The 16,720-nt window shown below is 39.6% G+C and overlaps 1 long non-coding RNA gene across 1 annotated transcript; it reads right to left on the bottom strand.

The window, feature by feature from the left end:
• Window positions 1-1,518: 1,518 nt before the first annotated feature.
• Window positions 1,519-16,029, bottom strand: LOC107393643 (uncharacterized). The gene is made up of 3 exons (XR_001573921.3): window positions 15,631-16,029; window positions 10,587-12,350; window positions 1,519-3,405 (listed from the first exon to the last, which is right to left on the bottom strand). It is a non-coding gene; the product is annotated as an uncharacterized lncRNA (long non-coding RNA).
• Window positions 16,030-16,720: the final 691 nt, after the last annotated feature.

Here is a 16,720-nt window from a genome sequence, read left to right as displayed (position 1 = left end):
GGGGTGTTGGTAGTGGGCCTCCAAAGTGAGAAAGCGGAGCGCTCTGGTCAAACAGAAGGGTAAAGAGGGAGGTTTTGCCACGCTCCTTCCTAATGCCCCACGGCACCTCCACCATTAGCATTCACCACTGTGACTTCAGTTCATAAGACTAATGGAGTTGCTACCTGGGGACATTAATTGTGCGTGACACCACTCGCGGGACTTTTGTGCACTCACACTAATATCACTGCGCCTGTCTGACAAAGCGCCCAAAAAGATTACAAACAAGCCCCAAATAACTGCCAGTGTTGTGTTGCTGTTTGACAGAGGAATGTGTGTGTGTGTGTGTGTGTGTGTGTGTGTGTGCGCGCGCGAGCGCTTCACTTTGAGGTTGTTTTTCAACCTGAGGAGTTAAACATCTTGTTACTGATGTCTGTCTCTATGGCGTCATCAATGCGGGACAAATCTCAGTGACAGTTAGGCCTCACATCAAACTTATGACACGTGCATGACATCATCCAATAAAAATTCAGGACAGAAGAGTGTGTTCAGCCATAAAGGCACAGCAGGCAGAGCAGTTGGACAATATTACACTTTTGTGTCTGTAAATGTTAAGTTGTATCCCATTAGATGGAATCAAGCCTACAGCTACAGAATTATCATATTTTTTGTGATTGTGTGTGTGTGTGTGTGTGTGTGTGTTTTTTTTTGTGTGTGTGTGTTTGTGTGTGTGTGTGTGTGTGTGTGTGTGTGTGTGTGTGTGTTGTTTTCTTGGGTTTTTTATTCTGTTGCCTTTATCTTTATGCAACAGTCTGCTGAACATTTTGATGAACACTCACACATAAATGGAATCTCAGGCTAAATGAATTTAAATTGGTCCGGTGTTAGAAATAAAGTGTTTTGCTTTATGTGATTTGAGCCACTAGATGACAGTGAACAAAACTTAGTACTAAACTTGGAGTTAAGCATCAAAATTCACCAGAATAAAAAGGTATTATCCTAACCTTGGTTCTATGTTGAGCAGGCTGCTCTACCATCAAATAAAACATACAGCTGGAGGTGATTTTTGAGGACAAACAAAATGTTTTTGCCTACATGCATTCTTCAGGTATTTAAAGTTGTGGAGCACTCATTTAATCAATGAATTTGCTGTGGTCTCTGGTATGAATGAATGCCTTGTAAGTCGTACTTGGGGTGTTAATTTTGACAGGAAATTTTAATTTTATTTTAGTCTTAGTCTTTTGGCTAAAAATTAATTTTAGTCAGTCCAATTTTAGTCATTAGATTTATTTTAGTTTTAGTCCCATTTTAGTTGATGAAAATAACAAGTAATTGTAGTTGATAAAAATAAGCAATTTTAGTCAACAAAATACATGTGTTTTTTCTAATGAAGTAATTTCCTACTTTTGTATAGAGCACGGAAAAACTGGTAGTGTAATTTAATACACAGGGTCCAAACTCTTAACCACCACTGATCAGATATAGCACACACAGCTAAGAACATAGAATATTTGAATAATAAAAAAAAAACACTTCACATGTTTAACACGTACGTGTTTAATAAAAAAACAAAAAGCACACTGGGAATTACAAAGGTGCTCTTTTTAGCAATTGCACAACAAGCATTTTTCAAACTAGCATGCAGAAATACTCAAAAATAAAAATTCCTCCTTCGAGGGCATGCATTTTCCCAGACACTTCACAATAAAATGGTTAACACCCCAAAATAAGTACAGTACAGGACCTGTAAGCTGTCAGTTACGGGTGTCTTTTTGGTATTTAACGCATACAAAAGGCGCACCGGGTTATAAAACGTACTGGTAAAACATCTGTGCGGGCTCAGGACTCGGAACATATCAGTGCAAACCAGACATTGTGAAAATTATAAACAGCCAAAAGCATGCTTCACTTTACTGGTCTAGTCCTGGTTTAGAGCGCACGTGCACTTCCTCATTGCGCAAAAACGAACAACGTGTGTGCATGATTGCGCAAGCGCCGTGAGTGGTTCTTGTACTTTTTGGGTCGCAGCCGCTCGCTGCACCGCTTCAACTGTGCAATCGTGAGCTCGCATGGACTTCTGGCATGTTTGATATTTTGCTCGTCCCTCGTGAGGGTATTGCACTCCGTGCGAGCTCACGATTGCACAGTTGAAGCAGTGCAGCGCGTGGCTGCGACCCAAAAAGTACAAGAACCACTCACGGCGCATGCGCAGTCATCAACACCGCTCGCCCGCTATTTCCCTAACAAGACACGTTGTTCGTTTTTGTTTCTACATGTTTTTTTACTCACAAAGATTGTCAAGAAAGCGTGCTTGTCGTGTTCATGCCAAATTAAACTGATCACAAAACACAGATTTACTTTATTTCGTTTTCCTCATCCAACCCCCATAAATCCCTGTATGTCCTCCTGCAGCACTCCCGAAGGACAACAGGCAAAACAAAAAAGTCTGACGTGTTGTGTAAAAACTGCTATTTTTAGCATAATTTTTAGGTCCGACATGTTGCTACCAGATGGACAGTGTGAGCAGTCAGGTCGCATCCGAGAGCTCCGGACATCTCCGAGCAAACATGGAGAAGTTGATTGTTATTATGGTAGGCCTAGCGTCACCTCTAAACAAAGTGGACTCTGATTGGTTCTCTTCTCACCTAGTCCTGCCTGTTCAATTTGTTGATTGGTCCTTTTATATGCGTCATGCATCTTTCCTGTCTTCTGATTAGATATTCGTCATCGTGGATTTTCGTCTCATCTTTTATTCATTGACTAAAAGTTTCAATCAATTTCATTACCATCTTTGTCTTTTTCCAAGCTTTTATTTTGAAATTTTGTTTCATTTTTGTCTGTAAATATATATTCGTGACGAAAAAAAAAAGACAAAAATATTTTGTCAACAAAATTAACACTGCTTCCCCATCATGAGTCAAGATGGGTGAGTCCATGAATGTTGAGTGTGACGTAGATCGGCCAGGCTTTTCAAATCCTAGAGTGTCACCGTTTATTTTCTATCAGAAGCTAATGCAGGAGATAGGTAGGAGACTGTTTTCATATTTAGCTCGCATGAAAATCTCAGAATGACAGAAATAATCATCACAAAAAGATTTTTCAGTGTTCCACACCTTTAAAGTCATTTCTGTACATGCGAGAACCTGCAGGGATCCATCCATCCAGTTTCAGCCACTTAGCGGGATTTGGGTCGCAGGGGCAGCAACCTAAACCGAGAGGCCCATACTTCCCTCTCCCCAGCCACTTGGGCCAGCTCCTCTGGGAGAATCCTAAGGCGTTCCCTTGCCAGCCATGAGACACAGTCCCTCCAGTGTGTCCTGGGTCTTTCCTTAGGTCTCCTCCTGGTTGGATGTGATTGGAAAACCTCACCAGGGAGGCGTTCGGGAGGCATCTTGACCAGAGCCACTTCAACTGGCTCCTCTCGACCTGTGGGAGTCACAAAAAAAAACAATTCAGTGTGAAGAAATAAATGTCATTATTTTCTTAAGAAAAACTTTTAACACGTATGTTTTAGAATCAAACCGTGTTTGGCTTACGAGTGTGTCTTGGCAGACATCTGTGTAACACCAGGTGTCACCCTAAAATAAATAGTTAATAAAATGTTCTTCATGTAAAGCAAATTGAAATAATGTTTATATAAATAAAACATGTGCATTTATTCTACAACATTAAAACTCATACTTTCGGTATTTTACTTTGCAGTTAATTGATGTTATTTTTAACCCCCTCTTTGTTCTGTGGACTCTCATACTCTAGTCATTCTTCAGAAAATTTTATGTCCTATTTATAATTTCACTTTGGGTTTAACCTGATGGTTTTTTCAAACGTGCTAAACAAATACATTGGATTGCTGTTCAGAGGGAACACAGAGAACGAAGGACCTTCTCTCGTTATGAGACAGAGGTTTCCTAGCAACATGGACAAGAAACAAAGGTGGTTTTATTGTTATGGCTGAAAGTTTTAGTCAAACAATCACATCATTTTTAAAATTTAACCAATTACAGTTCAAATCAATAATTCCAACAAAATTAAGCTCTTCCTAAAACAGAAGCATTAGTTAACGAAGCTGCTTTACTGGATCCTAACTCTACGACAGGGCTGGGGTGATGTCTTCTCATAAAAGCGAACCGATTCACACCTCTGTAACCACACCTGTGTTTACTTTAGAACACTGAATGTTTGATTCGTCATTCTTGATTTTTTTTCTTCCGCCGCCCATTCTCTTCACTGCTGGCTGGAAAAATCATTATCTGCCTTTGTCATAGCATGTACTAGCAAGGCACAATAAAGCAAGAGTCATGTAATGAATGTCAAAACTATTCCCATCAGATATAGTGAAATATGGCTTGTGAAGACCCATTCAAAGAGATAATATGATAATTTGATTTCTCAGATAGGCTGAACGGAAATGCCCTGTCTGGACATTTTGAAAAGCAGAATCCATTACTTATTCTTAATTCATCCTGGCATAAATTAAAGGATTTCTGCAGGCCATTAACCCATCCATTAATACCCAGGGTCAAGATTATTGAAGCCCAGGGTAAGGCAATATGAAGGGCTATTTCTTAAAGACGTGTCAAATAATGATTACAGTAGGGTCCTGAATCCTCGGCCGTTAATTGTGAAATGATCTCATCCTTTTGCTTCAGATAAACAGCAGGGAAAGATAATAGTCACACGGGTAGATAATTCTGCAGTAAAAAATTAATTTCCATTTCATTAGTTTTGTTGTTTCTGACAATTTCAGGGTTGCTGTTGATTGTTTTGGAGGATATGAAGTGTAAGAACTGGGGGGAAACCCACTGAGGTATTTTTAATTTGAATGCTGAAATGCATTATAAAGGTGGCCATAATGTTAAAGCAGTAGGAAGAGGCACAAGCCGGGCCTCGGAGGGTCCTCGTGTCCACAAATTGCTGCCCTACTTCCCTCCTTAGATATAATATGCACTCCTCCTAATTCGCTTCATGTGTCCCTGCTGTGAAATGCGATTGTCACACAGTTTGCTTCCCAAACAGTTTACTAAGAGCTGCAGCTTATTATTTTATTTATTTTTTTTAACCAAACTAAGTCCATGAGGTGAGTAAAGCTTCATGAGCAATGGAGCTCAGGTGTTCAACAGCTCTCTTCTGATTTGGGACCAGAGCAAAAGAAGATGAAATTAGGGCAAATAAAAATTATATTAAGGAATATTACAGCCTAACAGCCATTAGTCTGCCGCTTCCTGTCAGCGTTTGATGGATTCCTCACTTAGTTCAATGAATGGTCTAATGACATTGATAGAAACACTTGCAACCATAAAGAAAGCTGTTGTGTTACATTGATGCATTTATGATACGGAGGACACATTTATCCAAAACTCTTGCAGTACTTTATGTTTCTCACATTTTTGCACAGACAGAATTTACTGAGACTTGGATTCTACTACAGAAAAAATAGATGCATATATTAAAGCAGCTTACGTCTCACCACTAACTCCCAGGATCCTCAGCAACATTCTGACACACTAAAGGGAATTAATTTTTACAAGCAGGGAGTTCCTCCTTATTGCTCCCCGCTAGTGCAGAGGCGTCCCGCTTCAAAAATGATCCTGACACACACATGCACAATAGATGAGCTGCACTAATGCTCACAGCCCATGAATACAAAGCTGGACCTGCAGCCGGTGGAGTCGAGCAAGCTGGAAATACTTCGGTATTCACTGACCTCTGTGCTTTTTCATCCTCGCTCAACTATTTTTCTAGTTTGGGGAAAACACTTTCTATCACTGTCAGCTAGGGCGAGGATAAAAACTCTCTGCTAGCGGATTAGCTGTCTGCGGGCTAACGCTGCCGTGCTGCAGCGATAAAACACAAGCTCACTCAGATTCTGTTTACACTTTGGAGTGAAAACATTTGTTATTGAATTTAGTCCCATTCAGTCTGAATGGAGCTAAAACCAAGACCATTTTGACGAGCGTTGAAATTTTTAAATTTAAAACGTTATTTAAAATTTTTACAGAATTCTCCTTTTTTCTGAAGCATTACCTTCCCGTGAGCTCCTTGTTGTGGTTAATGTGCAAATGCTCTGCACATATCTCTTTGCACTAACATGACAGTGCAAAAAAATATATGAAACCTTTCAATCTCTTTAATTAAGACAGCTTAGTAGTGGCACCCGTTTGCAGGGTGTTTAAGCTAATTATGGTATTAATTACAGCATTAATTAAGTGACATAATTGCCTTTCAAAACAATGACTCCTGGATCTGTGGTAAGGTAAAGGGTTAATTTACTGTGGAAGCAGGCATGCATTATTTACATGCTTGGATGAATAATACATTTAAAGAAGTGGGCTTATAAATTTGCAGGCACAAAGGAAAGCAGAGCTTAGTGGCCGAGAAAGGCAGATTTAAATATCTTCTTTAAATGAACGTTTCTCTGAGTTATGGTCACACCACAGAGAGAAGAGCATCGGTTCAGAAGGAGCCTGTGCTGATCCCGTGAAACAAACATCTTTGTGTAAAGAAAGCAAATGTGTCATTTCATTTTCACACCCCTCTCTGGGTTTCAGTTGGATCCTTTTAAAATAAAATCACAGATAGTTTTCATTCTGGTGTAATTTATTCAATATTTGACAAGTTTAGGTAAAATTATATTTTGATCAAAGCATAGCACTAGTTAGTATTAAATCAGTTTTAACATCTGTTTTAAAATATGAGATGTTTAAATGATATAAAAACTCCCATTTCTGCATAAACTTTGAGGCTTTTTGTACAAATAATAAAGGAGTAAATACAAATGCAACAGCTAAACGGGAACACGTGTACGGTTGAGCTGCAAAGATGCCATGCTGGGTACCAAAAATAAAAAATACATTTTCTATTTCTATGGACCAGACACATGAAGAAAAAAAATTACATCTCAGTCTGACGAGTGACTAATCAAGGCGAGCAAGATGGTGCTGCAATAAATTACTCCAGTGTGAAATAAACCACACAAACAGACTGATGATAATAAATGTAAATTATTTCTGGGGAGAAATTTTCCTGGTACATGAGTAATATGAACCATCAGGAAGGAGTCTTCCTTAACATTAATTACAGAAAATGACAAGTGAGCTGACAAGTAGGAAGGCTCATTATCTGAAAACATATTCACAACTTCGCAATTTGCACAAGATGGACTCCAGCTAAATTAATCTCCTTTCTTTGCATGAGCCCCTTCTAATTTTCATGTTATTAACAGGTTTGCAGTATCACTCAGTGCTTGTCACCCTAATCAGGTTTTTCAGCGTGTTCGGGAAACCGTGGTGTCATTTGAAAAGGATCAGGCCTCATAATGTGCTCTCCATCATGCGTCTGAATCTACAAGGTTGCTTTTAATAAGGTCCCTTAATCATTTCTCCTTTTTGCTCAACTTTTGGCCCAGTTGGCTTCCATTATCACTCTTTTCATGGAGAGCCACCATTGTGAGAATACCTAGCTTGTCTTTGAACAAAGGAATTATCTGGGTCTGAATGTGATAGATGCTCCACAGAACTTGAACGTTCTCATAAATGTGATCAATTATTGTTTCCTCACTTCCAACTGTAACGTCCATCTATAAAGATGGAGACCTGTCATTCATTATACATAACACGGTCTGGGAAGCTTTCTTTAAATTAATGACATCAACAGATGTTTTTTATGTTAAATGTTACAAATAAAATAGAGTTAGATACAATTAGCATGTGTGAAGTTGCTTTTTTCCTAAAGAAAAATTATAACAAACGTTAATAAAGCTGGCTAACCTTTAGATAGTCCACCAGAGGGCAGTAGACATGCTTTGGAGTTAAGACATTATTTTTAATGAAAACACTAATCCTGACATTCCATCTGGATGCTTGAAAGGTGAGGAACACTGAAAAACATTTTTTAATGATTATTTCTGCTTGTAATCAGTCACTCTGAGTTTTTCATGCAGGCTGAAGATGTAGATAGTCTCCTACACCTATCTTCGGCCTTATCTTCTGATAGAAAATAGGTGGTGAAACTCTAGGATTTGAAAAGCCTGAAAGATCTACGTCACACAGTCACTTAACATTCATCAACTCACTCATTCTGGCTTGCGACGAGGAAGGCTGTTTTTGGTTTAGCATGCAGGAAACAGCAGAGAGCATCCCAACTAGTAGAAGCTAACTGTTAGCATTAGCAACTCCACCACACAGCGGAACTTCCCAAGGTTTGTGCTATTTTGGGAGATAAAACCTGTCCATTGCAAAGCTAACGCAGTCAAACAAGTGCACAAGAACTTTGTTTCCCAGAGAAATATTTACAAGCATGCATTCCTTCTAGAAACCACTGCAAATGATTAAATGAGTGAACCACATCTTTAAGGCCAAAATTTGTTTGACATACAATTTGTGAAAATGTCAACAAGGATTTAATAATTATGTTTTGCTAAATAAAAGAGTGAATTACTGTTAAACTGAAGTAGATAAGTTATTTAGTAATTTTACATTTACTCTCAAAAATAGCACACCATGCAATTACAGTTTAGCTTGCCTTTGCACTGCTGGCAGCGTTCTGACGGATATAACGTGTAATTGACGTGTTACAGCTTACTTCTGGTTTTCAATACAATTAAAAATAATTAAATGACAGCATAGTATAAAATTATTCATATGAAGTAGCATATAAACAATATGCAGTAATATTTAGAAGATGCAAGGTTTTTAACAGGGTAGCATTTTTGATAAGCCGTTAGCTCATCGATCAGGAAAGAGCAAATGACTGTTTCTTTCAACTAAGGTGAGCTAATTATAGTTGGTGTGATAAAAATGATCATACATTGTTCAGACCTTTTAGAAACCTAAGCTATCCAATCTCAAATTGTCAGTAGTCCCAAAAATCAAACAACTAATTAAGTTTTTATTATAAATTATTACTGATATATAAGAAAAACTCTAAATCCCGGATGTGAGGCACTCGGTGTATCTGTCACTCATTGTTGATCCGTCTTATTTTTCCTATTTGCACATACGTACAAGAACAATAAGAGCTGTAAGTAATGCTTTGAAATTTCCCTGCTTTGAATAAATAAATCATAGCAAATATGTGATATCTGCATGTCCAAAATGTAATCTGGAAATTTGCTGTATTGCAAACCCAGTTTAATTCACAGGTAGCCTCATGATAGCTGAAGCAGAAACGCAATATGTCATGCCAAATTAGTTCAGAGAGAATAAGTTTCAGAGGGAAGCAAAATGTTATGAAGAAGTCCATAATGGCAAAGGCAGCTTTATCTTTGCTGCTCTCTCACACACACACACACACACACTCTAATTACATTTCACAGATTGTACTACAATAGCTGCTGGTAACCTTTAGTGGATGGGCTTTTCAATAATGCAAAGTACACATTTTCATATCTATTTTTCCCACTGTGCTTTCCATTTATTAATTTGCTGAACACAATAAAACAAAGATTCAATGTAATGTGCTCCTTTGCTCAAAAGGCACCCAACAAGATAAAAACACAAAGCCATCTCTCCGTAATGAAGTACTGGCTCGCATGCAAACCAGCAGGACCATGTCTGATGCTTCCTGTTTGAAAGGCCAGTTGGTTAGTGAGAGCTAAATTTCTCCTTTTGTTTCTCAGCCTTATTTTTGTGTTGAAAGGAAATTCATAATAATGCCACAGTTTACTGTGTGTTATAAACCAACATTTAACCACACAGATAAGACTGAAGCATCCATCAACCAGAAATGAGAAACTGAGTTTGAACAACAGTGGTTCTAATATGTCAGAAGAGTTTATGGTCATTGTCAAAACACGTGCACAAACTATCTTTAGAGTTAGGGATTGTGTTCATTATAAAGCGTTTAATGTTGTATTTATTTTGCACACTCTGAAAATGCATTAACTATACATTAATTATACATTTTATTCTATATTGCTTTATTTTCTAGCCAAACCTGTCTGGTCTTGGGGAGATGAGCTGGTGCCTGTCATCAGCAGTCATTGGGGGAAAGGTGTTGTACATCCTGGACAGGTCGCCAGTCCATGACAGGGGAACACAGAGACAAACAACCATGCGCGCTCACACCCACACCGAAGGGCAATTTTAAGTGTCAGATTCATTTAACATGCATGTTTTTAGACTGTGGGAGGGAACTTGACAACATGGAAAAAGCCCACGCATGCCAAGAACAAACCCCCATGCAGCAACACTCTAGTCAGGAATTAAACCCAGGGTTTTGTTGCTGCAGGGCAACAGTGCTAAATAACCACACCGTGGATCAGGGGTTGGCAACCCTAGTCCCAGTGAGATGCAGTCCTGCTTGTTTTCCAACTGTCTTTTTTTGTTCCTGCTGTTGATTACCTGGATAACGTGTGTTCAGCCAATTAGAGGCAAGGCCATGCAGGGCTGGAAAACATGCAGGACTGTGGCTCTCTAGGACCAGGGTTGCACCCCGGCCATAGATGATGGTTTAACACAAACCTTAAATGAACCAGACCATGCCCTGCTAATTCCACCCAAGGAGTTGTTGGTTCAGTGTGCTAGAGCAGACTGTATGGGAGTTTTATTTATAGAAATTAACGACAAATTTTGAGGGACTTTTAAAAAATTAATGCAGCTGAGACAAACCTGCAAAACAAGTGGGCCTCGAGCAGAACTCCCACACTTCACACCTGTGCATACTCAGTGGTGACCAACACCCCAGGGGAGACGCGGCACATGGCGGGAGTCCAAAACCACACCTGCAGGAATCTGTCAAATGCAAAAACATGAAAGCAAGGTAACAAAAATAGCAGGTAAAACAATCCCTGTGTGCACTCATTCACACGTTAAAACAGTTCTAAGAAAGTTATGATCTGTGCTCCACTGTTACTCACACCCACGCTGAACAGCATGGACCCATCGTGTGAAACCAGACGCCGCCTGGTGCAGGTTCAATAATGAGGTCAGTGTTATTGTTTGTTAAGGATGAGCCTGCTTCAAGTTCAGGAAAAAGATGATCATGAATGTAAGACTAAAAACATAAAAGCAGAGTTTCTACAATGAAAATAAGTCAAATAGATATCTTGATGGAGACATAGAGGTAAAGTAAGCAGCATCCTTGAGCGTTTGTTGTTAAAAGAAACTTAGCTTAGCCATCTAGACCAACTGGCAGCAAAATATTTTGCTCTGCCGGTCGGCCTAGCCACGCTCCACTGTAGCCTCAGCAGGTCTACCATTGGCCCAAACAGCTTTAGGCTGAGACAGTCACAGTGCTCTATTTGTAGAGAGACGCTGGGTGGGCTTAGCTTGTATTTGCCTCTTCTTCTTCTATGGTGTATGGTGAACTCCCCTGTTCACTGATTTCTTTAGCAATGAGTTAATCACTTTGTTCATTGCTCTGGTTGGTCCTAGCGTGGCTCAGATTTTTGCGGAGACAGTTTTCAAAACAACCATAGGTGCCACCCGACCTGAGCTCTGTCTATGGGTCGTAGACAGAATAAATATTTACATTTATAGCACGGTGTGCCAGGCTAGCCTTTCCTGGTGATGTAAAAACATAAAAACAGCAGCCACGCCTGGATTTCTTTACCTGGTTTCAAGAATTACTCTACTAATTTTTTTAAAACAAAAAAAAAGAAACTATATTTTAAAACATAAACATCTAAGCTATAGGTCTTCAGCCTTTGGAAAAGCATGTCCATGAATGGTTTTGCTATTTGTCTTTGTGCATAATTTATTTATTTAACTGACATTCAGCTTTACCAGACAACATATAGATGCAATGGTAAATTAATCTGACTCATTTATTCTTACCTGTAGAAAATGAATTTTGGATCCTGGAGAGAAATGACTCATCTCTTTTTATAACTGAGGTTACAGCTTCATCATTTAGTCATCTTAGTAGGGGTCCAAGCCAGTGAAAGCAACACGACTTGTTTTAGAGAGTAAAGTTGATGTTTTTTATATAAAATAGCTTGTTGGGCTTTTAGAGACCCACTTCTATAACCTACTCACCGATCCTTATTATACCAGCTATGTTTGTTTTTATCTGTAACTCCGATTGTTCCGGTGTGAAGAGAACAGATTAGATAAAACAACAACAATAAATAAATACATAAATAAATAAATCTGTCTATACATTTAAAGGAGCATCCACACATTTTCCTCATTACCTTGGTTTAACAGTTCGCCTCATACTTCAAATAATTTGTTTCTATGATCCAAATCAATTGTGGCAGCCGCTATGAGGGATTTTTAATTGAATGATTATTGTATTAAATAGTTGTTTTTAATGGAGCGTGCACCTCTGCAATTATTTCCGCTTAAAGAACCTGAACCCCGGGCAGGTCTTAACTGCCACGGGCGAGTGGATCGCTTCCAAACGAGTGGTCACCGTTGGTGCGAAGTCACCTGCAACAAAAACGCACAGAAACTAATTAACAAACACATTTTGGTGGAGATCTGTAAACACGCAGACAATACACAACAATTTATAAATACAGTTTGCCCACAAGTGCTTGGCTGCAACTTGAGTCTGGCAGCGAATGATTCACAGCACAGAAGGCCCTTCCTAAAGATTCAAACTGTTTCACACGTGTAAAAAAAAGAAACCTGACAGTTACTAATTGAACAAATATGAATTACTTCCTTATCCTGGGATATTTTGCTGGGATATGATCAATATTTGTCAGAACAGCTCCAATGAATTACTGGATGTGCAAAAGAGGTGATGATGTTAGTTGTGGTCTTTTCCTAAAGCCAAGCACGAATCCAGATTATGGGATCATTTAGAGACAATTCTGTCGCTGTCTGATGCGTTATTCCTGCTGACACCCAGAAGATGGAAAACCCACATGATCAAACATCAGAAACAAAGCCTCTCACACCTTTGTGAAAGCTGTTAAGGAAGATTCAGCACTGAATTTCTCGTCACTTAGACTGCAGATTAAAGTTAAACCTGACACATAACAGATAAATGCTAATGTGAGATTAAACAAAGATCTCATCTCTATCGAGTGAAAGAGGAGACGTGAAACAGTGAGGTAGGAAAGTGGGAAAAGGGTGAGATTATTTGACAGATATCTGGCACAGCTGGCAGGCGCTACTGTATAGCTTTGGGCCACCGGTGTCACCATGAATGTTGTCACCGTAGCTTCTTATTTCTCACTGAGAACACCGCTCAGGGGCAGCTTTCATCTGAAGTTATGTAGATTACATGAAAGTCCTGTTCAACATCTACTATCACACACAATAAAGACAAACAGTAATACCACTGAAAAGTGGATTGTGGAGCCAGGAGTTTATTTTTTTCTAATACAGTAAAATAACCATCATCAAAATAATGCAAAGAAATAAAATCTGACCAAAAAAAAAACTATTACCCATAAATGAAGCTGTTCCATGTTTCTGTTGTCCCTGTTAGACATGGATTACTACTGATCCTGTCATCTCACTCTCAGCAAGACAACTAATAAGCATATTTCTGAAAACTGTTCTAACAAAAGTGAGATGTCTTGTAGTTTTGGTAAGTCTCAGCCCCAGTGATCTGCAGCTAAATTTCATAAGGGCTATTGTTTCTTCAATAAAATTAATGTTTGCAAGCACTTTTTTTTTTGCTAAAAGCAGCAACATAACAGACTTTCTTTCCATTATGCTTTGTTAGTTTCCCTTATTCCAGTCTTGGCTCCTCAGTTATCACTTTTCGGCCACCGTCTGGCCGGTTATTTGGCCCTCATCTCTCTTTGTTGGTTGTAATTTTTTAAATTCACATTATGATTGCCTCAACAAAACAGATATTTATTTCCAAGAGACAGCTTGCACGATCTAAGATGGCAATTAGTTATTTTTAACAGCCAAAATGTCTAAATGTTTATTTCCCCCCCCCCCCCCACCCCCCCCCCCCCCCACAAATAAGGGGAAAGAAGCTTAGCCTCAAACAAGAACTTATTTAGACCACAGTATCACTGACTGTCACATATTTTTAGGTCACAGACCTCCCAGAGCAGATGCGATCTTTGCCTAGACTTCTGATAAACATTTAAGAGAGATCACATTTCTCCTACAATGGCTCCCTGTTAAACCCAGACTAGACTTTAAGATCCTCCTTCTCACATCTAAAGCTTTTAACAATCAAGCTCCATCATACATCAGTGAACTGATTGTTCCATAAGCTCCTAACAGAGCTTTTTTCTCTCAGTCTGCAGGTTTACTGGTGGTTCCTAGAATATCTAAAAGTAGAATAAGAGACAGATCTTTTAGTCACCAGGCTCCTCTCTTGTAAAATCAGCTGCCATCTTTAGTTTGTGAGGCTGCCGACACCTTGTCTACTTTTTTTCCCTTCCCTATTCTCTTCCGCCTGCTCATGTGTAGCCAGCCACAGGCTGCGTTTGTGGGATTGTCGGCAGCCCCATGGGGTTTTAGCACTGCGCTGTGGCTGCTGGACAGCTCCCCTAGAGCTCTCTAGCCATTGTTGAGTGGGGACCATGGTCCTTCTTGGGGTGGTCCTCCTGGGGTCCCTGTCCTCTGGGAGGACCTGGGTGGTTGTGGTCATTCTCAGTATTAAATAATGTGAGGGGGAAACCACACACAAGAGTGTACTTGTCATGGTCTGTGTCTGCGTCTCACCTAATGTGTCTCCTTTTGTCCTCATTCGTCTCTAGGTGCTACTTTTGTGTCTTCTAGCGCCCTCATGTGTCGTGTCTGCATCTTCCTCATGTGTCTCCTGGTGTTCCCCATTTGCCCTCTACGTTTCCCTCCTCAGACTTCCCTCTCCCAGGTCCTGTGCCCTCTTGGCCCCCTCTTAGCCACGCCCCTGTAGTTTCTTTCTGTAGTGTTTTCCTTTAGTGTCAGCTTCCCCTTAGAATATTAGTTATGGTTCATGCCTTCTGGTCTTTTGTTTTTCTCTTAGGTCATTTTCCTTTTTTACAGCCTTTCATTATTTAGTGTGCTTTTCCCACCAGTGTTTTCTTCCTCCTCCCTGAGTTAGTAATTGTGTTCACCTGGTCCCTCCCCCCACACACCTGCAATTCATCTCCCTCTCTTCTTCCCAGTCTATATAAGCCCTGTCTTGTCTCTGTGTGGTTGTCGGTCCATTGTATTGTTGTCAGCATTTGTCCATGCTCTAGTTGAGCTTTGTGTCTCTAGTCTTTGGTGCTCTAAGTGAGCTTTGGGTGTCCTGTGTTCCAGGACTTTAGGATTTTTGCCTCGCTGCTTGTGGATTTATTTTGTTTCGTCCTGCCAAATAAAAGGATTTAGCTTTTTACCAACTCCTGCCTCTTGTCGTCTGGGTAATCTGCACTTTGGGTCCTAAACATCCCCGCAACGTGACAGTACACTCTAATTTTCACTCATTTACGTATGCACACATTTGTTCACAACACACACTTGACTCGTCTATAGCTGCTACTTACTATATTGTTCGATATACAATATTGTAATACTATTCAAGAACATCATCATTGCTGAGCAAGCTAACATTGGTCGATGCTGTGGTTTTTGTTTGTTTCTGTTCTTTCCTTTCTCTTTTCCTCAGTTTCCTAATCTTTCAAAACCTAAAGGTAACATTAAACTGGGAGAATATTGTTTCTCTCCTACATCTCTTTGGGTCAAACACGATCAATTTCTCATTTTACTATCCTTGGTTTAATCAAACACTAGTTATTCTCTGACAATAGCATGTCAGCACGCTCACCTCTTAAAAAACCCTCCCAAACTTCAGTTTCCCCCTTTCCCTTCAGCCACTCGAACATCCATCACCACACATCTTTGTCAGCGCCGAAGAGACTGGGTGTCGGGAGCACTGAGTTGTCCACACTCACCCAGGCACCAGTGGACCTCCGACTGGGAAATGCTTGACTGCAGAGAAACCTGCACGAAATTAAATTCTCCACTTGGCTGACTAGGGTGACTCGTCCTGGTCTGCCGGCCCGTTCCTTCATTATTCCTGGGTTGATAACTGACTGAACGGGATGTCTTGTCTGTTTAATGCCAGCTCAGCTGCTACATGGGAGGAGCGAGCTTGTCACTCTCTCACTCCCTGCTACAACGCACTGTATTACCATCCCCACTTCATTTACTTGGCTCAGATTTTCTGTGCCCATCACCCCCAACTACCTTCCCAAAAGACACATGTGGTTCACAACTGTTTAATCTCTTCTGCATCTTTGTGGAAAAATGCTTAAAATAAACTGTCTACATTCTTTATTGAAATGCCATTTAGATGTCACATCAATGAATTAGCTCAGAAACAATACAGGTGGCCATAATTATGAAAGATAATCTCATTCCACCATCTAGTTTTCTGTATGAAGAGTTGATTTGTCCTCCGAAAAAATCCTTAAATTTAATTTTAATCAGCAGAAAAACAAACACAAATTTCTATTTGGAAGCAGGAGTTAATTAAGTATAAGAAAATAAATTATTAATAAGTAATTTAAAAAAGCCTTTTTATGGATAAAGCTAGTTTCAGTGCTGTTGTGTGTGCCTCATGAGTTCAGAGGCACTTCTAACTTGGGGCCAGACACTTTTGTATACATAATAAAAACATAAATGAGAATTTAAGAAGAGAGTAATACCTTCAACTCGTATTTGCGTTTATGATCGTTTTGTCTTCTCAGTAGGTTACGACTTGCAGGTTTTCATTTGGAATCTCAAACTGCAAACTTTTTATTTCTGATTTGCACTAAGTGTCCTAAATGTATTCTCACGTGTTCAAAAGTGTATTTCAAAATGTGTTGCACTCATACTTAAAAAACCTCTTTTTAGTTACAATCAGCTTTATA

Source organism: Nothobranchius furzeri, chromosome 17, assembly GCF_043380555.1.
Source record: "Nothobranchius furzeri strain GRZ-AD chromosome 17, NfurGRZ-RIMD1, whole genome shotgun sequence".
In the NCBI taxonomy this organism is placed as follows: Eukaryota; Metazoa; Chordata; class Actinopteri; order Cyprinodontiformes; family Nothobranchiidae; genus Nothobranchius; species Nothobranchius furzeri.
Note: the sequence above shows the minus strand (reverse complement) of the source record. Positions and strands in the feature narration are given on the sequence as shown.